The sequence below is a fragment of the Panthera pardus genome, unplaced genomic scaffold, assembly GCF_024362965.1.
Source record: "Panthera pardus isolate Hobbes unplaced genomic scaffold, ASM2436296v1 HiC_scaffold_27, whole genome shotgun sequence".
NCBI classification, from domain to species: domain Eukaryota; kingdom Metazoa; phylum Chordata; class Mammalia; order Carnivora; family Felidae; genus Panthera; species Panthera pardus.
In genome coordinates this window covers 99,765,894-99,792,854 of record NW_026526843.1, presented here as the reverse complement: position 1 = coordinate 99,792,854, position 26,961 = coordinate 99,765,894, and the positions used below count along the sequence as shown (strand labels likewise).

Below are 26,961 nucleotides of genomic sequence, written 5' to 3'. Positions count from 1 at the left end.
ACGATTAAGTATGTTTGGAGCAACTAGATCATAATCAGTCATCAATTGCTGGTCCACATTTAACCATTTGTTCCTGATAGTGTGTTCTTAGTAAAAGGAAACATGCAAGATTCATATACATCCTTTAGTTTCTGAACTTTTGCCAATCTAGTATAGCTCTGGAGTCTGGTTCTATGTCCTTTTCCATGGTCTGATTTCACTCAGAAGTGCTCTCATTTGGGGTATTTTAATTACTGCCAGTTTGTATCCTTCAGCTGGCTTTTCTCTCTTCTCCATTCATACCACCACTATTGTCTTGGGATGGCAAAGCCCCAACACTGTGAAAAAGATTTAGGTAAGCGTTCATTTTGCATTCACGACATTGAGTCTCCTGTGGTTTTAGGAGATAAACTAGAGAATTCAGTAAAGACATTAACTATTAATCAACGGTTCATAAGAAGATAGTTTGACGGGCACGTGGGTGACTCAGTCAGTAGAGCGTCCGATTCTTGATATCGTCTCAGGTCATGATCCCAGCATCGTGGGATTGAGCCCCTCGTTAGGCTCTTCACTGAGCATGGAGCCACCTTGAGATTCTCTCTCTCTTTCTCTCTCTCTCTGCCCCTCTCCCCCACTTGCACGTACTCTCTCTCTAATATAAAAAATAGGGCACCTGGATGGCTCAGTAGGTTAAGTGTCAGACTTTGGCTCAGGTCATGATCAGGTTCATGAGTTCTGGCCCTGAGTCGGGCTCTGTGCTGACAGCTCAGACCTGCTTTGGATTCTGTGTCTCCCCCTGTCTCTGCCCCTCCCCCACTCAGGTTTACTCGCTCTCTCTCTCTCTCTCTCTCAAAAATAAATAAACATTAAAAAACAATAAATTAAAATACATTAAAAATTAAAAAAGAAGATAGTTTGAACCAAATAACAAGATTGTTTTTAATTTTCATCTGTCTCCTGTAAAGACTGGAAAGGAATCTCACTATATCTAACATGACTTTTTGTGAATTTTCTCTCTTCCTCCTTCCACATTTTGGAGGTATACAAGATGACGTCTGGCTTCACATAAATTGCCCTGAAAAGTTCTATAGCTCGCAGCAGCAGGCTTCCACTTACTTCCAGGAGAAAGATTCTATTCACACATAGTTCAGGCTTTCACTGGCTTGAGCAGCTTACAACAGGGCGAAGAATGTGACATTATCCAAGACTTTCTTCTGGCTTTTACTTTATGCTGTCTGTGAATAGCACATACTGGTACCTAAGTGCTGAGGGGCATGGAGATGGGTTGAAAAGAACTGAGTACATTTAACCCTGACACAGGGCTTTCTGAGATGAAGTTAGAAAGGTATTGTCAAGGTAAGAGCCACATTAGAAATAAGTGTTTTCATATGCTGTATATAGTTTTTAATTTTAATTCATTCTTGGTTCAACTCAAGGTGCAGAAATATTGGAAGAATATTTTCCCACCTGGTCATTAGACTTGGTAGGCCACCCAGGGGCAAGATTGGGGACTTGTCGGGCTCTGAAATTCCATGGCCTCGTTTGAACCCCAGCTTCTCCTTTTTACTAACCGTGACTTTGGACATGTGACTTAATTCTGTACCATTAGATTGATTTTCTCACTTATCCACTGGAAATATACATTCCTGGTATTACAGTCATGATTAAATGAATGGTGTTTTTTAAATACTAGCACATTTCCTGGCACAGAGTGATCAAAATAAATGGTAACTGTTAGTAAAAATAAGGGGCACCGTTTCTTCATAGCACCTGTTTATTTTTGTGTGGGTGTTTGTATGCCTCTTTTAAAAAATCTGTCTACATAGAGACATATAAGACACCCATGGCTACTACTGAAACACAATCTAAATACACCCTTCACCACGCCCAGTGAAGAAATAGAGGAATTTCGGGACTGGTATATCCAAACCACTGAATCAGGAAGACAGTATTGGTACAGACATTTCCATCCAGTGCATTTCTCTCTGTGAGAAAAGTGTGCTTTCATGTCAGTGGAGGAGGAAGTTCATTATCCATGAATTGTTCAATGAGACAAATGGTAAGCATGTACTGAAATTCACCTACAGAAGTACGGATACTATGTTTGTGTATGTGCACACAAATATAGCACCTAAATGTACGTGCATACACACACAGGATAGAAGAGGGGTTAATTGAAACTCCTTTTTTTAAGGATTTTTTTTAAGTTTATTTATTTATTTTGAGAGAGAAGGCACACGTGTGCATGCAGGAACAGGGGAGGGGTAGAGAGAGAGGGAGAGAGAGAGGATCCCCAAAAGGCTCAGAGCTGTCAGCCTAGAGGCAGATGCAGGGCATGAACCCACGAACTGGGAGATCATGACCTGAGCCAAAACCAAGAGTTGGATGTTTAACCAACTGAGCCACCCAGGCACCCCTAATAGATTAATTATTACATCTTTAAATATGCTCCCGTTTTACTTAGGTCACCCTTATTCAGTGGGAATGTGAGACTTATTTTAGGGGGTGTTTAGGATATCTATAATTGGCTCAAGACTCTATGTAGGGGCACCTGGGTGGCTCAGTCAGTTAAGCATCCGACTGTTGGTTTCAGCTCAGGTCTTGATCTCACAGTGTGTGCGTTCAAGCCCCGTGTCAGGCTCTGTGCTGTTAGTGCAGAGCCTGCTTGGGATTCTCTCTCTGCCCTTCCCTGCACACACACATGGGCTCTCTCTCAAAATAAATAAATGTAAAAAAAAAAAAAGACTCCATGTAAAGATGCTGGGGCTAGAAGCCAACCCGACTTTCTGATATCAATTGGTTATTTATACCAAGATATGACAGAGACGCAAAGTCCTAAGATTTAAGTTTTTAAAGCCCCTTTTCACAAGGGTAATTCATGCTGGAACTGTATAGGGATGGAGGTAGGGTGGGGGATGAGCTCTTAAAGCAATACTATCTCCTTAGCCCACATTTCTTTTTTCAGCACACATTTGAATACCCAAATGTTAAGATATCGCATTATTTCTACAGCCACCGTATTATTCACTTATGCCCCTTGTGAACTGGAAGATTATAGCACATAATACAATGTCTGCCCCATATAACTGCTCAGAAAGTGGTAGCTGTTATTATCTTAACTGCCTTAAACAGTACCTGGGTCCCTCAGTTTTCTACCATCACTGTTAGTTTCTTCCCGCCACTATCTCCCGAGGTAGTTTTCATTCATTTCTAGGTCACACACCTCTTGTGGAATTTTGTGAAAGCCATGTATCCATTCTTAGAGAAAAGGGCATATCCCTACACGGATAAAGCAAGCACAATCTCCACACCTATTTTACCATGCATTGAGGGTTTCAGAACACCAGATTAAGAACTCCGGGGCTGCTTCAGAAACTGCTCTTTCCTTCTCTGAAAAATATATTCTGTTGGCAAAGCTGTGGAAAAAAAGGGACCCTTGTGTGCTGTCAGTAGGAATGTAAATTGGAACAGCCACTGTGGGAAATAGTATGGAGGTTCCTTAAAAAACTAAAAATAGAACTACCCTGTGACCCAGCAATCCTGCTTCCAGGTATATATCTGAAGGAAATAAAATCATTATCTCGAAGAATTCTCTGTACCCCTGTGTTCATTGCAGCGTTATTCACAGTAGCCAAGGCATGAAAACAACTTAGCTGTCCATCAGCAGATGAATGGATAAAGAAAATGTGAGATATATATATAATGGAATATTGTCCAGCATAAAAATTAAGGAAATCCTGGGGCGCCTGGGTGGCGCAGTCGGTTAAGCGTCCGACTTCAGCCAGGTCACGATCTCACGGTCCGTGAGTTCGAGCCCCGCGTCGGGCTCTGGGCTGACGGCTCGGAGCCTGGAGCCTGTTTCCGATTCTGTGTCTCCCTCTCTCTCTGCCCCTCCCCCGTTCATGCTCTGTCTCTCTCTGTCCCAAAAATAAATTAAAAAAAAAAAAAAAAAAAACGTTGAAAAAAAAAAAAATTAAAAAAAATTAAGGAAATCCTGCCTTCTGTGACAACATGGATGGACCCCTAAGGCATCATGCTAAATAAAATAAGTTAGAGAAAGACAAATACCGTATGTTCTCACTTATATGTAGAATCAAAAGGGCTGAACTCATGCAAACAGGGTAGAATGGTGGGTGCCAGGGGCTGTTGGGTGACGGAAATGGGGAGCTGTTGCTCAAAGGGTACAAGCTTCTAGCTATAAGGTGAGTTAGTTCTGGAAATCTAATGTCATGGTGTCTATAATTAACAATACTGTATTATATACTTCAGAGATTAAGGGAGTAGATCTTAAACGTTATCACCACAAAAGATGATAATTACGTGAGTGGATGGAGGTGTTAACTAACCTTATATATGTGTATCAAATCATCACATTGTATACCTTACATATGTTATATGTCAATAGTATCTCAATAAAGCTGGAAAAACAATGACAACAACAAAGATATATGTATTTTTCAAGTGCCCTGGAGGTGATTTTAGCAAATATTAGTCAACAGACTCCAAGCTCCTCCCCTGCATCATTTCTCCTGGCTCTTGAGCTAAAGCCCAGAGTCCTTGCTTCTCTGGTAACTGTTCAGACATCCTGAGAGCACTTTGCAGAGGGAGGAAGCGTGAGGCCCATCAGCTCCTTCTGAGGGGCTGGGGCATGATGTGGTTCTGAATTCGAAATTATTCAGAACGTAGTATGATAATATGGTGTATCTGTACCATGTATTACACACCATCTCAAGAGAGTTCAGGAGCAGTACCCCATAATCAGAGTAATATCTCCAAAGCAAAACATGAATATTCACACTAAGTGATAAATAAAAGACCATAAAATGCCTTATAGCAGCTTCAAGGAAAGTTTTGCGGCCACATGAGTTACATTACCAACAAGCTTTCGCTTTTCAGAGGTTTTAGGAATTGCAAATTGCAAAGAAAGAATTGCGGATCTATAGCTGAAGTTAGGTATCCAGGGAATTGGTATTAGATTCACATTCCTCTCTCTTTCTGCAATGCACCTAAGGGATTGTAAATTGCTCCTAGAAGCAGTCCTGGATATCAGATGCAGAATTTGTGAATTTGTGAATTACATAAACACAGACATAAGCACAAATAAATTCATATATATGTATATATATTACATTGTATTTATTATTCTATATAATTCTTCTTTTAGCAGCATTTAGCAGTGCATCCCGGTAGCTCCACTTGAACTAATATAAATTGCTTGCCTGGCCTAATACGAACATAGAAATCATTGAAAAAAGACTTGAAAACCACAGCTGGAAATTAGAAACCTATCTCTGCAATGAGATATTTTTATGCAAAGAGAAAATGAATTGAGTACTTGAATCTGGAGCCCCTCTCAGCTTCACTTGAAATAATTTTCCCCCAAAATTGCATGGCATGAGTTCACTGATAAGAAAAGCAATGAGTTTTAATAAAATAAGTACGTCTAAATTTAAACTACCTTTCAGATTTCAAATGGTGCAAGGGAAAAACTTCCTCAAAGGTTTAAAACCTACTGAAAACATGAAAGGAAATGCATAATAAAAATAGTAAAAGTAAGCCAAATCTCTGTGTCTCTATCCTTATATTTATCCATCCACCTGTCTATTTATCTCTCTAACTAGCTATCTAGCTATCATATTGCAGTCAAGCCATTACAAAAATAAAGTATGACCACTGTGAAGATGGTAAAGACTGCTGCTCTCTTTCAAGGAAAATCTCACTTTCATGTATGGAGAACACTTCTATATTGCCTCCTTCCTCTTCCATCTGTCAAGAATCATTTGTATACCTACTGGTGCTCCAAATGTGGCTTTTTAAAGCTTTGAGTCTAGGAGTACCAGAAATACCCTTCTGCTAGAAGAATTTACAGTCCAGTTAGAAAAGATGCCACTGGGGTCCTATGGATAAAAATCGCACACAAATCTGCCATAACGTGTTTTGTGCATGATAAAATTTGCTTCATTATCACACATTTACATTCACAGCTAGTACCTTCCAACCCCTTATTTTTCAGTTTGGACTCCATTCAGATCCCAGGACCACATGTGCCTTGGTGGGAAAAAAAAATATTACACTGAAACGTATGAAGTTTTGTTCTGTCGATCTGAAACGTCAAAATGTCAGAAATCTCATATGGTTCACTGTAATGTATCTATTGCCCTAGGGGAGTTACTCATTCGTTCCCCTTCTAACCTTGACCTTGGACATTTTGTCCTAGAGCAACAGCCACTCCCTACCATGAATTTGTCCCTAAAGTCTATGTGCCTTCAGACCTCCCTAGGGCTAACTGCTTAACCTGGAGGTTGGATATTGCCTGAGCATTTGGCTCATGGGTTTATATCTGCCTACTCTTTTCTCTAGGCTTCAAGGACTATGAGAATGAGTGCTTCTTTAAGTTTTGTTCCCAGGGCACCTTGTTTTTTTTCTCATTCTAGTCCTAACCCTGCATGACATCTCACTTGATCATCAACCCAGAGCTGTCTGAATTCAACCATCAAAACTCAATCGAAATGTTCTCCCTCCTAAGTAGATATTTTTCATCGTATTCATATTACTCCCCTCTGCTGCATTTGATATTACAAGTCACTGTGTCCTTCTCCAAAATTCTTTCCTTTTATAATCTATCATGAAGTAGCTGCCTTGGCTCTCGGTACACCTGTGCTACCCGAACCAAACAATCACCCCTCACCTCTTAGAGCTCCCCAAGGCTTGGTCTCCTGTCTTTTCATTTTGAATTCTCTCAGCGCAGTCTCATTCCACAATGGCTCTGGCCACCAACTATGTGCTGATGGCTCTCTAAGCTCCACCTTTAGCTCAGATTGTACTGTCTAGTGCCATCTTCACTGGGAGGTGCCACAAGGGTCACAGACTCAACTGCTCCTCCTCTTCCAGTGTTTTCTTTCTCAGTTGGTGACATCATACACGCACCTAAATAAGAACTTTGGAATTCATTTCTGATCCCTCCTTTTCTCTAGCTTCTCCATGGTCAATCAACCACCCTGCCCTTTCTCTCTCTTCTAGCTAGAGGCTTCTTAAAACTATTTCTTCCTACCCATCTTTTCTGAACTTGCAGTGGAGATCATCAAGGTTACCCAGAGTCTTCCTTCTATCACACCTCTGAATGCAGTCCTTTCCCTTTCATCTGAGACTGGCGTGAGAAACATCTAGAAACTAATGCTGTGATTAGCATGCTTGATTTTTGTACAGCTTTTAAAAAAAATTTTAACGTTTATTATTTATTTTTGAGAGAGAGAGACAGAGTGTGAGCAGGGTAGGGGCAGAGAGAGAGGGAGATACAGAATCCGAAGCAGGCTTCAGGCTCTGAACTATCAGCACAGAGCCCGATGTGGGGCTTGAACTCACGAACCGCGAGATCATGACCTGAGCCAAAGTTGGAAGCTTAACCGACTGAGCCACCCAGGTACCCGTGTACAGCTTTTTAATAAATAATTTCCATGTAGGAAAAGATTTCTTATTATGGACTTTTATTACACATGTTAAAAGTTGTGATAAAATACTTGTTCTTAAAATTTTTTTGAACAATGTTTCTAGAAGAGCTAAAGATATGCCATACACAATGAATACAACTGCCATTTGTTTTTATTATAAAACACTACTGATAAAATGCTAATGCTGGAATCAAATGTTTATATAGTAAAGGTCTTCAAAAAGATATTAATGTGCCATTTAATATCTTCTAAAATTTATATGTAAAAATAAGATACATTTGGTGCACCTTTAAAAATAGACTCAATTTTTTGATCAGTTTTAAGTTCATGGAAAAATTGGGCAGCAAATACAGAGAGTTCACATATGTGCCCCTGCCTGCTCCCCATAAGCATAGTCTCCCCCATTATTAAGACCCCCCGCTAGAGTGATATACTTGTAACAATTGATGAACCTATAGTGGCACATAATTACCCAAGTCCATAATTTACATCAGGGTTCATTCTTGTTATTGTACATTTTGTTGGTTTGAAGAAATGTATAATAACATCTGACAACATTATATGATCATAGAGTAGTTCCACTGTTCTAAAAATCCTCTGTGCTCTGCCATTTCATCCTTCCTCCCCCTAATCCCTGACAACCACTGATCTTTTTACTGTCTGCATAGTTTTGCCTTCTCCAGAATGTCATATAGTTAGAATCATACAATATATAGCCCTTACAAATTAGCTTCTTTCCCTTAGTAATATTCATTTAAGTTCCCTCCAAGTCTTTTTATGGCTTGATAGTGCATTTCTTTTTTAGTGCTGAATAATATTCCATTGTCTGGTTGCACCACTATTTCTTTATCTATTTACCTACTCAAGGACATCTTGGCTGCTTCCAAGTTTGAGCAATTATGAAGAAAGCTGCAAGAAACATTCACGTGTGGGTTTTTGTAAGGGCATAGGTTTACAACTCCTTTGGGTAAATGCCAAAGAGAATGACTGCTGGATCATACGGTAAGAGAATATTTAGTTTTGTAGGAAACTTCCAAACTGTCTTCCAGAGTGGCTATACCATTTGGTATTCCCACCATCGATGAATGAGAGTTCCTGTACCTCTACATCCTCAACAACATGGTATTGTCAGTGCCCTGAAATTTGGCTATTCTAATACATGTGTAGTGGCCTCGAAGGTATTATGCTGAGTGAAATAAGGCAATTGGAGAAGGACAGATATCATATGTTTTCACTCATATGTGGATCTTGAGAAGCTTAAAAGAAGACCATGGGGGAAGGGAAGGGGAAAAATAGTTACCGAGAGGGAGGGAGGCAAACCATAAGAAACACTTAAACACAGAGAAAAAACTGAGGGTTGATGGGGGTGGGGGAGAGGGGAAAATGGGTCATGGGCATTGAGGAGGGCACTTGTTGGGATGAGCACCGGGTATCGTATGCAAGCAATAAACCATAGGAATCTACCCCAAAAACCAAGGGCACACTTTGCATATCGTATGTTAGCCAATTTGACAATAAATTATATTTTAAACATTTTAAAAAAAGATGTGTAGCGGCCTCTAAGTTTTGTTCAATTAGCATTTCCTTGATGACATATAATGTGGAACATCTTTTCCTATGTTTATTCGCCACCTGTGTATCTTCTTTGTTAAGGTGTCTTTTAAGGTCTTTGGCCCATTTTTTTTTTAAGTTTGTGTATTTATTTTGAAAAGGAGAGAGCAGGAGAGAGAGCAGAGAGAGGGAGAGAGAGAGAATCCCAAGCAGGCTCCCCACTGTCAGCATGGAGCCAGATGTGGGGCTCAGACACACAAACAATGAGATCATGACCTGAGCTGAAACCAAGAGTCGGACACTCAACCAACTGAACCACTCTGGCACCCCGACCCATTGCTTGAGTTTTTTGTTTTCTTACTGTTGAGCTTTAAGGGTTCTATGTGTGTTTTGGAAAACAGTTCTTTATCAGATGTATCATCTGCAAATATTTTCTGCCTATCTGTGCCTTCTCTTTTCATTGTCCTGACAGTGTCTTTCACAAGACAGAGATTTTTAATTTTAATGAATTCTAGATCATCAATTCTTTCTTTTGTGGATTGTGCCTCTGATATTGTATCTAAAAAGTCGTTGCCAAGCCCAAATCATCTAATTTTTTTCCTATGTTATCTTCTAGGAGTTTTAGAATTTTGTGTTTTACATTTAGGTCTATGATCCATTTTGAGTTAATTTTTGAGAAGAGAATAAGGCCTTTGTCTAGATTCAATTTTTTATATACGAATGTCCAGTTGTTACAGTGCAATTTGTTGCACAAACTATCTTTGTTCCTTAGAATTGCCTTTTCTCCTTTGTCAAAGATCAGCTGACTACACTTATGTGGATCTGTTTCTAGGTTCTCTACTGTGTTAATTTGATCTGTTTATCTACTATTTTTCCAATGCTACACCGTTTCAATAACTGCAGCTTTATAGTAAGTCTTGATATCGGGCAGTCTGAATCCTCTAACTTTGCTTTTCTCCTCCAGTATTACACTGGCTAATCTGGGTCTTTATAAACACTTTGTGGACATCTACAAAATAACTTGCCAGTATTCTGCTTGGGATTGCATCGAATCTATAGATCAAGTTGTGAAGAACTGACATATTGACAATAGTGAGTCTTCCAGTCCATGAAAATGGAATAGAATCTCTCTCCCTTTATTTAGTTCTTTGATTTCTCCCACCAAAGTCTCGTAGTTGCTTCATATGGGTCTCATACTCATTTTGTTACATTTACACCTAAGCATTTCATTTTTGGGGGTGCTGATGTCAATGTTAAATTTAGGATTCCACTTGTTTGTTACTGGTACATAGGAAAGCAATTGGCTTTTGTGTGTTGTTAGCCTTGTATCCTATCCTGCAACCTTGCCGTAATTACTTATTACTTCCAGGAGTTTTTCTGTCAGTTCTTTCAGATTTTCTACATAAATAATAATGTCATTTGTGAACAAAGGCAGTTTTAGTTCTTTATTCCAGATATGTATATCTTTTATTTCCTTTTCTTGAACTTACTGCATTAGCTAGCACTGTCACTACCCTGTTGGAAAGCAGTGACAACAGGAGACAGCCTTCTTCTGTTCCTGATCTTATCGGGGTACCTTTGAGTTTTGTACCGTCAACTATAATGTTAGCAGTAAGTTTTTGTAGATGATCTTTACCAAACTGAGGAAGGCTCTTTTCATTCTTAGCTTATTGAGTGTTTTTATCACAAATGAGTGTTAAATTTTGTCAAATGTTCTTTCTGCATCCGTTGACATGATTATGTAAATTTTTTAGCCTGTTGAGGTGTTGTGTTACATCAGTTGATTTTCAGAGTTGAACCAGCTTTACCTACCTGGTATAAATCCCACTTGGTCGTGGTGTATAATTCTTTTTATCATTCAATGCACTTTTAATAGCTTCAGGAGTTAAATAAAAGAACTTTTCTAAAAATGAGCAAAAACAAGAGTATGAGTATATAAGGGCTGAGGACTGAAAAACGGTATAAGGTACCTAGAAATCTCAATATCGGTGCTATGTTTTTAACCTACAAGGAAGAGTGATGTGTAAACTAACCCAAGGCACAACGTACTCTTCTTGTGCCAAAAGAGTTCGTCATTTGCTAATGTAAATAAAACGTACAAATAACTATGATACTCTAGCTGCATATTTTATGGGTTGTACAAAGTGGTCATGAATTAAGTGACATGACTTACAGAAAATCGCCGTCTCGTTTTAGCACTTCTTTCTTTTACTTGCTTTTGGAAACCTCTTTTGAAAATCCTTTCTAAATTCCTGTCCAAAAAAATATTGTAGTAAAAAGGAGCATAAAGAAGAGGAGTAGGAAGAGGAGAAAGTAATGAACTGTGATTAAAGATTAAAGCTTTTGTGTGGAGATAAAGAGGAACATGGGAAATCTCTGTACCTTCCTCTCAAGTTTTCTCTGAATCTAAAACTGCTCTAAAAAAATAAAGTCAAAAAAAGATTAGCATTTTTTCAGAACACTTTATCAAAGCTTTCTAGAGAGCTCAGGGGTTATTGTGGACCCAATGCTGCATTTTTTAGGTAACAATGGATGGAAATGATCCCTGGAAAGTACTCTTTTTTTTCCTTTAGGAGTGGAAAAAATTATTCCTCCGAGTGAACAAAAAAGAGTGTTATACTCACATATTGAGGATTTGAGGAGAAAACAAGGACAAGAAATACTGTAGAATTAAGGGACTTTGTTCCCTTTTCCTTCGCTTTTTCTTTATTCTAGGAAGAGGTTCTCAATATTCAAATCATCAGTGGGAACTTTTAAAAATCTCTTTTTTTGAGTTTTACCCCAGAGAAATTAAATCTGAATCTCTAGAGATATAACTCAGGCATCCGTCTTTTAATAAACTCCCCAGGCAATTCTAATATGCAGTCACAGTGGTGAGCCATGCCCCAACAGATCCGAAAGGGAGGTGCCAATGAAGACTTTAACAAGGGATTTGAGAGGACGTAGATATATCACCTTCAGCTAGTGTCACCTTACCAGCTGATCCTGGTAAGATTGGTGGGACTACAGCCGCCAAAATAAGCAAGGTCTGGGAGGGAGTCTCATGTCTTTACCGTTGAAAATAAGAGGGTTGGAGGGGCGCCTGAGTGGTTCAGTCGGTTAACTAACTGTCCAACCCGGAGCCTGCTTCGGATTCTGTGTCTCCCTCTCTCTCTGCTCGCCCCCACTCATGCTCTGTCTCTCTCTCTCTCTCAAAAATAAATAATAAAAAAATTACCACTTGCTACAGCATCTTGAACTGACTAAAGCTAAAGAAACAGAGAGGGGGAAAAGGTTTCCCTAGCTATTAAATCCCTGGTGAGAGATTTCTTCTTCTAGCCTGCCTCTAAAATGTTCAGTCTCGGTCCACTAATAAACATATACTCACTGAAATACACATTAAATGATCTGAGCATTTGGGAAAATAGTAATATGGAAAGTCAGGTATGAGGTTGGTATGTGGGTGGATGATTTCAAAAGCTCTTAGCTCTTGCTATCAGTAAATGTATGACATTTTTCCTCCCTTTTAGAATTCATGTATTGTTTACTGCTTGCGGGGTACTTTGGGGTGTGTAAAGTCACCTCTCACCTATTCTCATTCTGGAAATGTGCCAGTTCCTCGGTGTAGAAGAAGAAAAGCTACAGTTGGTTATAAAAACGTGATGGATGATTTAGGTGACTGTATTCAGCTGTAAGCAATAAACGCTGAGCTCGGCAGAAACGACCATAGGCAAAACACAAGTGATTTACTAGCTATCCAAAGCACATGAGATTTGTAATGCATGAGACCCTCAGGCCCATCACTTCTCTTCAGCAATGGGAGACCATATTTTGGTGAACAATGACACATTTAATTTCAACTTCGTGTTGCAAAACAAAAAGGCAGCCTCATTTTCATTTGATTATGTTTTTTCTCTCATAAAGTGTCTTTGCATCTTTTGGAAGTGCAAATGGTTTCTTAAGAAGCAGAAACAGCAGAGCATGTTAGAAACAATATCCATCAGGAGACATTTATTATTGACGGTGTGTTTGCACGTGGTTGGTGAGATCAAAATGAGAAATCCAGAGTGCTGTAACAGATCCGTTGCATTCTGATAGCCTCTCCCGAAAACGGATTCTAATAGCTTAGTGCTTTTTAGGGCAGATGTGTAGCCAGGTGCTAGCTATGAAAACAGTCTTGGCATCCTCAAAAAAAAAAAAAAAGCCAGAGAAAAATAGTAAGAGAAGAAACGTTACCCACTGAACTGAGGGTAAAACGTGTGGTCACAAAAGACCATGGACTCAAATCCCAACTCGGTTAATGATATATAGTTTGAATGCTATAAACTTACTGCATCTCATTGTATCAGCCTGTGAAACACTGACCTATTTTGCAATTTCAATGTGAGAGATAAATAAAATCTCTTCCCAGCCACTTTGAAAATAGATTCTGCATTTCAGAATAAATGTTAAGCAATAATAATGATGATGGAATAGCTGACACAGTGCGAATTTTAAATAGAGCAGAGTAACTTTCTAATTACGGGCTAAGTTTTATTCTTTGTAAGTGTAATTAGAAAGCGACTATGTTCCTTTAATTAGAAAGTTAATTAGATTGTGACCTCTTTTCCTGTCTTATTGTCTTGGACTGCAGGCCAGAAGTAAATTACAAATCCCACTCCTTGCGTGACTGTATAAGGCTGGAGAAACATAGATGTGATTATAAAGACTAATAGTAGGACTTACAAGTCAGATAGGACCTTCAGAGGCTATGGATGGATCTCCCAATAGAAAAGAGTTTAGCGGGATAAATGAAGAAGATACTCCTCTAGATAAAGCCTGCATAGTAAGGACCCTAAGTTGTGTTCTTCAGGATGCTGGTTCTCATACTTTGGTACGCATGCATGAGAATCACCTGAAGGTCTTGTTGCGTTCTTCTCACCTAGAGCTTCCAATTCAGCAAATCTGGGGTGGAACGTAAGAATGTACATTTTGGAGTGCCTGGGTGGCTCGGTCTCCGACTCTTGATTTCGGCTCAGGTCGTGATCTCACAGTTCATGAGTGTGAGCCCTGCACTGGGCTCCACACTGACAGCACAGAGCCTGCTTGGGATCCTCTCCCTCCCCCTCTCTCTCTGCCCTTCCCCTGCTCACTCGATCTCTCTCTCAAAATAAATAAATAAACTTAAAAAAAGAATTTAAATTTCTTGTGAGTTTACGGTCCATGCTGACGCAGCTGGTTTAAGAAGCACACTTTGAAACCTGTTGCCTTAAACTATCAATAGCGTTAGGCTTAAGTATTGTTTACAATCAAATAAGTTCGAGGGTTCTTAGAGTTGAACAAAATTAAGCCCGTTTCTTTCCTGTGTGATACCTCAGAGCCTTTTATATGTTATTTGACTTTGTGAATTTTCAAGAAGCATCGCAACGTGGCAGGCTCTACGTACCACTTACTGTCAACTAAAGTATGGAGGTGCTGAGTTGCCATCATGGCACTCATTTCCAAAGGTGGACCCTGGGAGCACTTGAGCTCTCTTTCCTCAGAGGTCCACCGGAGCTTTTACTGTTTCACATACTGTTATTTGAATGGGTTGTTAGAATGGTTTGTTAATTAGCATTAACAGCCGAATGTTGGAGTTTTCATTGGTCTAATTAGGGATTTTCCCATGTGGGTACTGGTTAAAAGATTGTGGGGACATCCCCTTGCATGAACAAGGCATACAAATCTAGTAAGGCTTCACTCTTTAATGTGAGAAATGGTGTTCTAAATTTGATTCCTAATTCTGGAAACTTCTTGATTGCCTGGCTCCTACCAGCCTAATTAGCTGAATTCTTTCTCTAATATTATCATACTTGCCTTTGGGTGAAGCTTTCATGCGAAATGATGTTGGATCCCTTTAAAAGACATTTGTGGCTTCGTAGAGTTGACTGGCCGTTTTGTGCTTGCTTGTTAATAAATGTCTAAAGATGATTTTGCTCCTAGTTGGCTCAAATTACAATCTAGGAGCAAAGCCCCTCGAGGAAGAGGCTAACCCTTCACCACATCTAGCCAGGGGCAGCTGTGGCCATCTGCAGGAGAGGACACAATAGCCGTGTGAGAGGAGATTGCCTTAGGTCAGATCACAACACCACCCCCCCCCCCCATTATTCTGGAGTCTTTGTGAAGCATTTCTTGCGACCACTGCTCTTCAAAAACATGTGGGGGAAATGCTTGCTGTGCGATTATTTTCAGCCTCTTAGAACAAAGGAGGCCCATGTCACAGGAAACGAAACAGCATTAGTAAACTGGTCTGTGGAGTCTCTATTGTGTGAAAATTCCATGCAGAGCAAAACAGAAACACAAGAATCGCATGGAAGCAAGCAAATAGAAAAGAGGTAATGATTTCACGTTTACATTCTTCGCTACAGTTTCCTAGGGAAATAATAACTTAGGGTAACTAGTCCATTTTCCTTACTTGGTGGTATAAATTGCATTTTGTCTAGAAAAAGAGTGCTCTAGAACAGGAAGACTTCAGCTAAAAAAAATTGTGTGTATGAACAATACTGGCAAATTCAAAGATATCCTTTGGTCTGTTCTTATTTTGCTTTCTTGAAAACAAGATGCTCATATGTACATAATCTCAAAATTGAGTGAAATTAAGAAATCTCATCCCTAATATATTTTTACATACAAAATAGGTGTCCAGTAGATGTCTGGGTTTGCACTGTTGTTGTTTCAGTTGCGGGTTATTACATGGGCGTAGAATATATAGAAATAGCAGGTATTTTGATGGCACAGTGGCCCTAATCTACAGTGAACTTTGAGTGAGTACCATTTCAGGCCAGAATTAATAGAAAGCACTCTACTCTCGAATTAGATTTGAGTTCATTTGTTGTCTGTATCACTTACCAGCTCTGTTGGCTGAAAGATACCCTGGAAAATTCTGATTTATTTGAGTTTCAATTTGCAACTCTCAAAATGTGATTGATAAAACCTTACCTCATAGAATGACTCATTCACTCACTCGAGAAACCTTTATTGACTCCTTTCCATGTGATGGGCACCGCTGCAAGACTGGGGGGACAGCACTGAACAAGCATGTTCATTACTGTCACGGAGCCCTCATCTAGTCACAGAGGATAGCAAAGGCCACCCACACATGGGCAGGGTAATATCTGGGGATTATGAGCTTTATGAAAAAAAAAAATAAGTCAGGATAAAGGGGCAAGAGAGAATTTTAAGAATGCTGTTATTAGGAATCAAACACAGCCTTTATGACAAATGGATATTTGAGCAGACTTGGAGGAAGTGAATGAGGTCTTCTGTGCTGCGAGGTACAACATGGTAGAACATATGTAAAGAACATTGTAAAATACCTGACACAGAGTAGGTGTGTAGCAAATGGTATATATTTTCTACTCTGTTATGATTACCGTTGACAACATTATCGCTGATGTTGATGCGTTTTCATAAACACTTAACTCATGCCCAAGTTTGGTAGACCAACTTGAGGAAACAATTGCTAGCTGAAAAAAAGCCCTCGCAGATGAACTATCACTTAAGGAAGGGTCCAGACTTCTTGATATTGCTGCAACAGAAGTCTAAACTCTGACTACTGCTTTTGGCAAGAGCCTTATTATAATCATTGCACTAGTCTGTACTCCCAGGATATTGATAGAGACAGTGCGTGGGACGGTAGCTATTAAAAATAATTTCAGCCACCATCATAAGTTACTGATTACTTTTTATTCATCATGCAATGTGCTGAGTGTTTTACACTCACTCTTGCTTTGAATTCTCTAGACAATCCTGTAAGGTCGATATCGTTAGTATGTTCTAAAGTAACTTGCCTAGGATTGGAGGATTGGAGCCTGGAGTGGCGTGGAAACAAGGCCCACACCCTTATTCACCATATTCACAAGGTAAAATATATTGGCAAAAATAAAAATTATAGCACTCTTGAAATTGTACTTATTTCAGTTAACATTATGGAGTATAAAACTAAATTTTTGCTCCTGACTTTGGAACCTAGGCTTCTGTGTGCTTTTTGTTTTTAAATGGAAACTGTATTTTTAATACCAAATAAAAAACACGAAAATAAACTTTTGGAGAACCTATTTATGCACCAAGAACTTTCTAGAAATAACAATTCTTGGAATTCTGAACACTGAGAGAGCAAAGAATGCATTTTGACATTTTAAAATAGTGCCCCCTCCCCTCAATTCCCTATGTATCCAACGTCTCTCTAAAGTGTTGTAGATCACATTCAAATGCCTGAGTGGAATCATTCATGCAATTCTAAATCATTACTAAGGCCTATTTAAGACATGGAGGTTTTATAATTTAGGTGTTGTTTGAAAAACCAAATACCTGACTAAGACAGCTTATTAGATTTTTGAACTTTATTTAGTGGAATGACCTCTGGTGCAACAAATAGTATAAACTGGTTTTGAATTATGATTCAGAGTAGCCTGTGGCTGGCCCTGAATAGACAGACAATTAGGTAGTGAATTTATTACAAAGTAAATCCCCAGTGACCTACTGTTTTTCTTTTCTAGTCAAGTTCCTCAAAGTATAATCCTATCACTGTGGACTTGAACGAGCTAATCACTGTCTCCCAGGCTGAACTATAGCGTCACGTGGAAGTTCACTTTTCATCTTATTTAATTTGACCTTGAGGAAGCTGGATCACAAAAAGGCAATACAATCTCCAGTTCTAAACTCTAAGCATCTTGTAATTTCTCCGCCCAGAACGATTCCCAAGATAGCTTGCGAAATTTAAAAAAGAAAGTGGTCAGATTTGCTACCTCGAATTTATTCTCCCAGATCTTTTGGCATCTCTTTCTTTTTATCAGTGTGTCCCACACACAGTTCACTGTACCCAGTGGGCAACCCTATGCATGGGGCAGAACCTGGCAATAATAAATGCCAACCATCATCCTCTGTGGTTGGGCCTCCAGCTCTAATGCTTAAAGCAATACCTGACACATAGTTGGCACACATATGGTGTTAGTTGTTTGAACCACTAACTCAGTAAATTAATGAATAGATCAACCATCCAGCGGACAGAAAACAGAAAGCTCGCCTTCTACTTTCATTTGTTTGGAGTTCAGTGCAGGACTAGAGAACCCATTGGAAAAAATATTGTACATACATATAGTAGCAAATGATTAATGATTAACATTTCCTGGAAACATATTAATATCCTACTTTGACTTTCTGTAAACATCAAACTAAAGGAATGCTTAACTGGAAATTTTAAATTCTCATGGGGCAAAATCATGAGGGAGACACTGCGGGGATGTGACTGGATACATTGTTGGCATCTTTCTCAACATCCAGCATCCTAGGAGTGTAAAATATGGGCTAGATTGCCACTTAACCTGTTGGAATTTCGGATTTACCAAACTATGTCCCCTTTATTTCCTCTTTAGACTTTCATCTGCAGATAGGTAATTCATTTGGAAAGCATAAAATGAGCACCACTTTAAGTAGAGGATGGGCAAGACAAGGGAAGTTTTGAAAACCATCTTTTGAAATAATTTCCTTGTCTGTACACCAACACCCAGGAGTTTATATGGCCTAAAATTTTAAAGCAGTAATTATAGTATGACAAAACAATATTCAGTTCTAAGATACATTTCAAAATTTTAAAGCACACTTCAAATACATCAAGGCACATTATTTGATAACCATAAGATTAATGTGCAACCAGAAATATCCTTGGTATTTTAGTGTTAAGGAATGACAAATACTTACTGCAGATTTGAATGTCAAGGGGCTCACATTCCTGCCTCTTACTGTAGGGAAAGGTCAAGAAGGGCAGGCACTTCCCCTACGCCTCTTGGAAGAAGGTCTGGTGATGGTTAATGCTGTCCATAAATACCAAAATAGAGGTCACCAGATACAACTCCATAGCCGGGGTGAGACTGGGAACACTGGGCCAAGCCTTGTGAGCTACGAGTCTCAGCAGAAGCTGAGAGTCTCATCATAGAACTCTCACACACTGTTTCAAGTAAGCATCAGGGTAGTAACCTGAGATTCTTGCTATAGTCCGCTCCCTATTGTAAAATTTGTTTGACTTCAAGGAGAGGTACAACAGTTACTGCTATTCGCCATGGATAACCGGGGTGAAAACTAGACATTATGTGTCAATTACTATGAACTATTTGAGAATTGTTTAGTTGAACCTGAAAAAAAAAATAGATCAATAGGGTCTCCTTGGCATAGTCTTGAGGAAGCTACATAGGCAGAAATGGAAAATTATGATGGAGGAGGAGCTACCCTAAGTACAACGGAGAGTGCTAGCCAAAGACTTGGAGCACCATGAATGGGGCCAGAGTAGATTAGTGTAGCTTCTTTGGTTTGATTATGGAAATGTGATAGAAAACTGCTGTGGGAGGGGTGCCTGAGTGGCTCAGTCAGTAAAGCATCCGACTTCAGCTCAGTTCATGATTTTATGGTTCATGAGCTGGAGCCCCGCAATGGGCTTTGGGCTGACAGCTCAGAGCCTGGTGCCTGCTTCAGGCTCTCTCTGCCCCTCCCCTGTTCCCATTCTGTCTCTCTGTCTCTCAAAACTAAATAAACATTTTAAAAAATTAATTGTAAAAAGAAGGAAACTACTGTGGGAATGAAAGACCGTGGTGATATAAAGGAGTGACTGACACGATGACAGCTAGTCGAGGAATCTGCCTTAGAAGGTGGCCAATCAGGATCAATTCTGGAAAAGGACTTGTAGAAGATATTTGGCATGTTGAATGGACATGGTTTGGTGTTAGACTGGATAATGAGAGCAAAAGTGTAAAACATCACTCAAAGTCGAGGAATCGGACTATTACTAGTGACAGAGAGACAGATGAGTAGCAGGGAAAGTATGAGAAGGAGGAAAAGAAGAGGAATTTTTAAATTATTACTTTCAGCATTATCCTTTCTGCTTTGGAACCTCCTACCTCCCTCCAACTGAGGAGAAGAGGTAGTCCCACCTAAAGGATCCTGAATGAGGTTGAGGGTACCTAGGCTGCCGTGGCTTCTCCCGTTCAGTGGAAACCTTGGTATTAGTTATGAGCTGCAGGATACAGATGCTAACCTGATAAATCTGTTGTCCCTCTCAAGGCCTCCTGAATCACAGCTCCTTAGGCCCCAATGTGTTCCACTTCACAGAAAACCTCCTCCACCTCCTTTCTGGTTATCCCATCTTGCGTTCCTCATAATTCTCTGCAGACAGAGCCCCTCCTTCTTCTTGTGTTCTGATGGTGGTGCTGCTTTCTGGATTGCTCTTCGGATGACACCCTTCTGCTTGCCTGGTTCTCCAGGATTCATAGCAAGGATGTTCCAGCACTCTGTCTCATTCACCTGGTCAGAAGCCACCGTCTCACTTTGGGCTCTGCTCATTGATCTGTGCCAAGCATAGGACCAAGTTGTGATTTTGTAGAAGTGTGCTCCTTAGAAACTGTGCCCTTTTTTCTATCTGTACGCCTACAATTCTACCTCAGTCCAAACCATTTTCCCCAGTGTCTGCCTCATCCTAGAGGGCTGCCATTGTTTCAAAATAGTTACAGCCTGACATGCGTAGAACACGTGTGCAGGATTCCCTGCTATGTACTTGGCGTATGTTATCTCATTTAATCTTAACGACTATCCTGAAAAGAAGATGTTATGACTTATTTTTGCAGATGACAAAACTGAGTTTCACAAATTTTATAACTCATACAACACAGGAGATATGTAATGGCCAGGACTTAAAATGGGCTGTTTAAATTTGAGACTTGACTTTTTCCAGAGTGTTATAGCAAAATAGGGATGTGGACAAGTGTTAGGAGATAGCTTTCTGTCTGTTGCCACCTATCCTGTTTACCGTGCTGAACCATGAGACCTCATAGCTCATACTCAGGACGGTTATATCATCCTGTTTAATTGAGAAATTTCTAAGAGCTATCTATAGCTTGATATTCTCTAATTAAGGTGTAAGTAAGAAATGAGTAGGTGCAACCATAAAGCTAGAAATATGGATTGGAGATTTGTCTACACACGGATTGTATTTGATTCCTCTTGCTGCTGTGGCAAACGGCCACAAGCTTAGTGGCTTAAAACAACACAAATTTATGAGTAGGTCAGTGACATGGGTCTCATGGGGATAAAACCAAAGTGTCCGCAGGGCTGAATTCCCTTCTGGAAACTCTAGGGGAGGCTTGGTCACCTTGCCTTTTCTAGCTTCTGAAAGTTGCCCACATTCCTTGGCTTGTGGCCCACTTTCTCCATCTTCAAAGCCAGCAATGTCTAATTTCCCTAACCATGTTCTTATCATGGTACCTCTCGCTGACCACAGCAGAAAAAGGCTCTCTGCTTTTAAGGACTCATGTGATTAGAAAGGGCACACTGCAATAATCTCTCATCTCAAGGTCCGTAACCTCGACCACAACTGCAAAGTCCCCTTTGTCATGTGGGGCAACATATTCACAGGTGATTAGGATGTGGGTATCTTTAGATTATCTGATTTCTGATTATTATCTGGTTATTATCTGATTTCTTCAAAGATATTTTCTGAACCAGAAAGAACAGATGAGAGTCTCATAGTCATTGTCAACTAGAGCCATTTTGATACATAACACAGCCACCCAAATGACAAGGAAATCCTCTGAGGCGATACAGACAGTGATGCTCTATCCTTAATTCTACATAATTATAGATTTTCTGTATGGTGGCAGTGGTGGCTTGTCTTAAAGTGACAGTGACTCCCACACCTTGCTAGATAATGCCACATATTCCAGTTCATCCCACTTAGCCATTAAAAGGGGAACGTTTTTGTTTCATTGGAGCAAAGGGATGTCTGTCATTTTCTGAGGTTCTTTCCATTGGTGTCTGATTTTGTAGTAATTTGAAATCTAGACCTTTTTCTAAGCTATTCAAGTTGACATTTTTTCTTCCCTGACAGTTCCTATCTGGGCAACGGTAGTCTAGGAGAAGGACAAATACCATGAGCTGAATCTTCTACTAGTTGGAATTCTCAGAGAATGAGTATTGGTAGTGTCTTCTAGGCCCTTCTCAGATGCAAGGGTTATCCCTTGGACCTGGTTATCTGTGACATCAATTTGCTACATCCTAAATTTCATCAGAGGAAAATATTCCTCAAGAGAAATGTTATGTCAGGTAGCTTTTTAGCACAAAAGCTATGTACATCCTGAATTATATAAGAAGGAACTTTACAACAAGTGTTGGTTTATCAGTCCTCAGCAAGCACCTAGCATGTCTTGTCTGTAGATTATCTTTCACCATTTCTGTTTCTGACTGAATAACTAGTTGTCAGATCTAGCTAAATATCTCGCCTTTTTGCTTCAATGAGCTGCTTTCCTAGGATTGACTCCTATGTGCCTACACAGAGCATGGTCCAGCGTTATTTCAGACACTTGAACTAGGTCAGAGTGGATTCAGGGCCTTAATCACAGACACTCATGTCAGATGGATGTCACTATCAAAATCAGAATTCTAGTTCTATCTCATATTGGCCAGAGAATAGAGTTTCTAATTTAAAATAAATGGTAGGAGAAGGGATAGAAAAGTAACAATATGGAACATGAGCAGGATGTCTACTGATTTCTGCATCCTTTCTTTTTCTCACTAATTATTAAGACAGATGACACCAGAGCCCTTTGTTCATAACCCCCACGGTTGCACATGGTTGCTTTCGATGATGCAGTATCATCTAGAAGTGAGCATTCGTGGGCTGGAGGACTAGGAAGGCAAACGAAATCCAATCTGTACGAACGAACCTTAGCAGCTCCCCTGCCCCATTCCACTAACTGACATAAAGTACCAAAGAGTTAGATAGGCTGTGTCATTTTTTCAAGTATGTAGAGAAATACTAGGTGATTCTACTTCAACATATGTAGTTACCAATGAGTACGTCCTGCCTTTTCACTGGTGTGGTTCAAATTGGTCCTCAGGTGGTCTGCCTGAAAATTTACCATTTGTGGGCTCTGGTGGCAATGTTTCTAGAACCTGTTTGTTTTCTTGTCAATTTAGCATTAATCAGGACACCAATGCCAATAATGGATGCATCCCCTGCCTCTCCTGTTATACAGGTCTCCTTTTCACAGATCAATATGGATATAGGTAGATGTAGATACTGAGAGGTTACCTAAGTCTGCCTTTCCAGTCTGTCCCTTAGGTTAGGGTCACCTTTTGTGTTAAGGCCATCTTCCTATATACTATGACCCAACCACCTCATAAAAGCAAGGCACAAATTCCAACCCTAAAAGGCCATTTCTCTGGGCCTCCACCCATTAATTTGCTCCCAGTTGAATGTGTTTTCTCTCATCTCTGTGTCGGAGGTTCCTGACACTCATATTCCCCTTTGGATTTCCTCATTTGGGTGGATTCTTTAGAATTATCCCTTGGCTAGTAAACCCTTGGTTATTCCTCTCTTAGTGTTCTACCGCCCAGATGACAATTCCCTGTTCCACTCCCACCCAGGCCACCCATGGATCTTCCCTCTCTGCCATTTTCAACAAGACAATGAAGTGTTTCATCAGTGTTTTCTTTTTTTTTATGAAAAAAGGTATGTTTTAAGATGGTTTAAATATCTTCTTCAAAATAACAAAAGTGTTCTTTATTGTATATGTATGTATAGTCTAAGACTTTCCCCCATTCCATGCCTCTTCTTCAGCTACCTAATGTGAATAATGTGGAATTTCCAAATTTTCTTCCAACGTTGATGTTTCACTTATTCCATTGTCAAGACTACATCAAATGACATTATCATTCTTGGCATCCTGGAAGTAAGATCTTTTGAGAAATCACAGTGCCAACAGAAATTATAAAATAAAGGTACTTGGGTAAGAGGAATGATCACTTATGGCATTTATAGATTCAGATTGAAAACCAATGGTTACACATTTCGCCTCTAGCTTTTGCTAAATAGTTGGTTCTATTGCTTCATTCACAATAAGCAATAAGATATATTTTCGCAAAACCATTTACAAAAACTCTTCCCCAACATGAACAGAGAAAGAGATCCTAAGAGAGATGCTATGAGTATCTTAAGCATACAAATTTCCACCCTCCAGAAATCTCATTTTAGCATTTATCTTTGACTTAGGGCGGCCAATTTTAAGTATAACTGGCTCTTCTGATAAAATACTTTACTTTCAGTTTTTACTTTCTCTTAAAGAGAACACAATTTTGAGGGGTTTTGGTTTGTTTTCACTAGTTGATGTAATGGCCAGAACACTTACCACCCTCTACTTCCCTAACACACATATACACAGTTCTTAAATTCCCAATTTTTTTTTAATATATGAAATTTATTGTCAAATTGGTTTCCATACAACACCCAGTGCTCATCCCAATAGGTGCCCTCCTCAATACCTATCACCCACCCTCCCCTCCCTCCCACCCCTCATCAACCCTCAGTTTGTTCTCAGTTTTTAAGAGTTTCTTATGCTTTGGCTCTCTCCCACTCTAACCTCTTTTTTTTTTTTTCCTTCCCCTCCCCCATGGGTTTCTGTTAAGTTTCTCAGGATCCACATAAGAGTGAAACCATATGGTATCTGTCTTTCTCTGTATGGCTTATTTCACTTAGCATCACACTCTCCAGTTCCATCCACGTTGCTACAAAGGGCCATATTTCGTTCTTTCTCATTGCCACGTAGTACTCCACTGTGTATATAAACCACAATTTCTTTATCCATTCATCAGTTGATGGACACTTAGGCTCTTTCCATAATTTGGCTATTGTTGAGAGTGCTGCTATAAACATTGGGGTACAAGTGCCCCTATGCATCAGTACTCCTATATCCCTTGGGTAAATTCCTAGCAGTGCTATTGCTGGGTCATAGGGGAGCTCACCAAACTCCACACCTGAAAAACAAATAACCCAGTGAAGAAATGGGCAGAAAACATGAATAGACACTTCTCTAAAGAAGACATCCGGATGGCCAACAGGCACATGAAAAGATGCTCAACGTCGCTCCTCATCAGGGAAATACAAATCAAAACCACACTCAGATATCACCTCACGCCAGTCAAGGTGGCCAAAATGAACAAATCAGGAGACTATAGATGCTGGAGAGGATGTGGAGAAACGGGAACCCTCTTGCACTGTTGGTGGGAATGCAAACTGGTGCAGCCGCTCTGGAAAACAGTGTGGAGGTTCCTCAGAAAATTAAAAATAGACCCAATTTTTTTAAAAAAAAACTTACCTGTTCAAATGCTTGTTTACATGGTATAGATGCCTTGGCGATGTGGACCAGTTCTTCTCTGTCATTTATTGTTCCCTCTCAGTGATTTCTAGAAATCCATTTATGATAAAATCATTATTTCATAATTGTTACATATTCAGAAAACTGGTGATTTCAGAAATGTGGGCAAATTGCCTTATCAAAGCATACATTTAAGGAAATGTGCAGATTTCAAGATATCACAACCTCAATTATCAGGTGATTTGAGGACCTTCTTCATTAGCTTCTCTGAGGTGCTTTTTACCAAGATTCATCCCCTAGCCTACTATAGACTTAGTAAGCCAGAGTCTCTGAGGATTAAGCTGGGGAAGGGAACCTGCTCTGATAATTTTCATGAACACTAAAACTGGAGAACCATTAGCCCTCACAGCCATTAGAAATCTAGTTTGGGGTCTAGAAGAGGCAATCACAATGTGTCATCTAAAAAACCCTGTATGGGTGACTGGGTGGCTCAGTCAGTGAAGCACTCAACCTTGGTTTTGAGCTCAGGTTATGATCTCAGGGTTCATGAGTTCAAGCCCTGTGTCAGGCTCCGTGGGGCCTGCTTGGGGTTGTCTCAGTCTCTCCCCCACTCTCTGCCCCTCCCCTTCTTCCACTCTTTCTCAAAATAAATAAATAAACTTAAAAAAAAAACTAAATAAAAATTAAAAACCCTGTATTTCCTTTTTTTCTTTTTTCTTTCTTTTCCTTTTCTTTTTCTTCTAAATATAATTTATTGTCAAAGTAGCTAACATAAAGTATATACAGTGTGTTCTTGGTTTTGGGAGTAGATTCCCCTGATTCCTCACTTACACACAACACCCAGTGCTCATCCCAACAAATGCCCTCCTCAGTGCCCATCACCCACCCCCTCCCATCAACACTCAGTTGGTTCTCTGTTTTTAAAAGTCTCTTATGGTTTGCCTCCCTCTCTGTTTCAAACTATTTTTCCCCTCCCCTTCCCCCATAGTCTTCTGTTAAGTTTCTCAAGTTCCACATATGAGTGAAAACATATGCTATCGGTCTTTCTCTGACTGACTTATTTCACTTAGCATAATACTCTCCAGTTCTATCCACATTGATGAAAATGGCAAGATGTCATTCTCTCTCATTGCCAAGTACTATTCCGTTGTATATATAAACCACATCTTCTTTATCTCTTCGTCAGTTGATGGACATTTGGTTCTTTCCATAATTTGGCTATGGTTGATATCACTGTTATAAATATTGGAGTACATGTGCCCCTATGAATCAGCACTCCTATATCCTTTGCATATATTCCTCGTAGTGCTATTGCTGGGTTGTAGGTAATTCTATTTGTAATGTTTTGAGGAACCTCCACACTGTTTTCCAGAGTGGCTGCACCAGTTTACATTCCCACGAACAGTGCAAGAGGGTTTCCCTTTCTCCACATCCTCGCCAACATCTGTTGTTTCCTGAGTTGTTCATTTTAGCCACTCTGACTAGTATGAGGTGGTATCTCTATGTGGTTTTGATTTGTATTTCCCTCATGATGGGTTACATTGAGCATCTTTTCATGTGTCTCTTGGCCATCTGGATGTCTTCTTTGGAAAAGTGTCTGTTCATGTCTTCTCCCCATTTCTTCACTGGATTATTTGTTTTTTTGGGTGTTGAGTTTAGTAAATTCTTTATAGATTTTGGATACTAACCGTTTATCTGATATGCCATTTGCAAATATCTTCTCCCATTCTGTCAGTTTCCTTTTAGTTTTCTTGATTGTTTCCTGTGCCGTGCAGAAGCTTTTTATCTCGATGAGGTACCAATAGTTCGTTTTTGCTTTTATTTCCCTTGCCTTTGGAGACGTGTCAAGT

General features: G+C 39.8%; 1 protein-coding gene across 1 annotated transcript in view; it reads left to right on the top strand.

The window, feature by feature from the left end:
* The window catches only part of IL1RAPL1 (interleukin 1 receptor accessory protein like 1), a 1,353,681-nt gene that overhangs the window by 1,224,277 nt on the left and 102,443 nt on the right, over window positions 1–26,961 (top strand). The window lies entirely within an intron of this gene.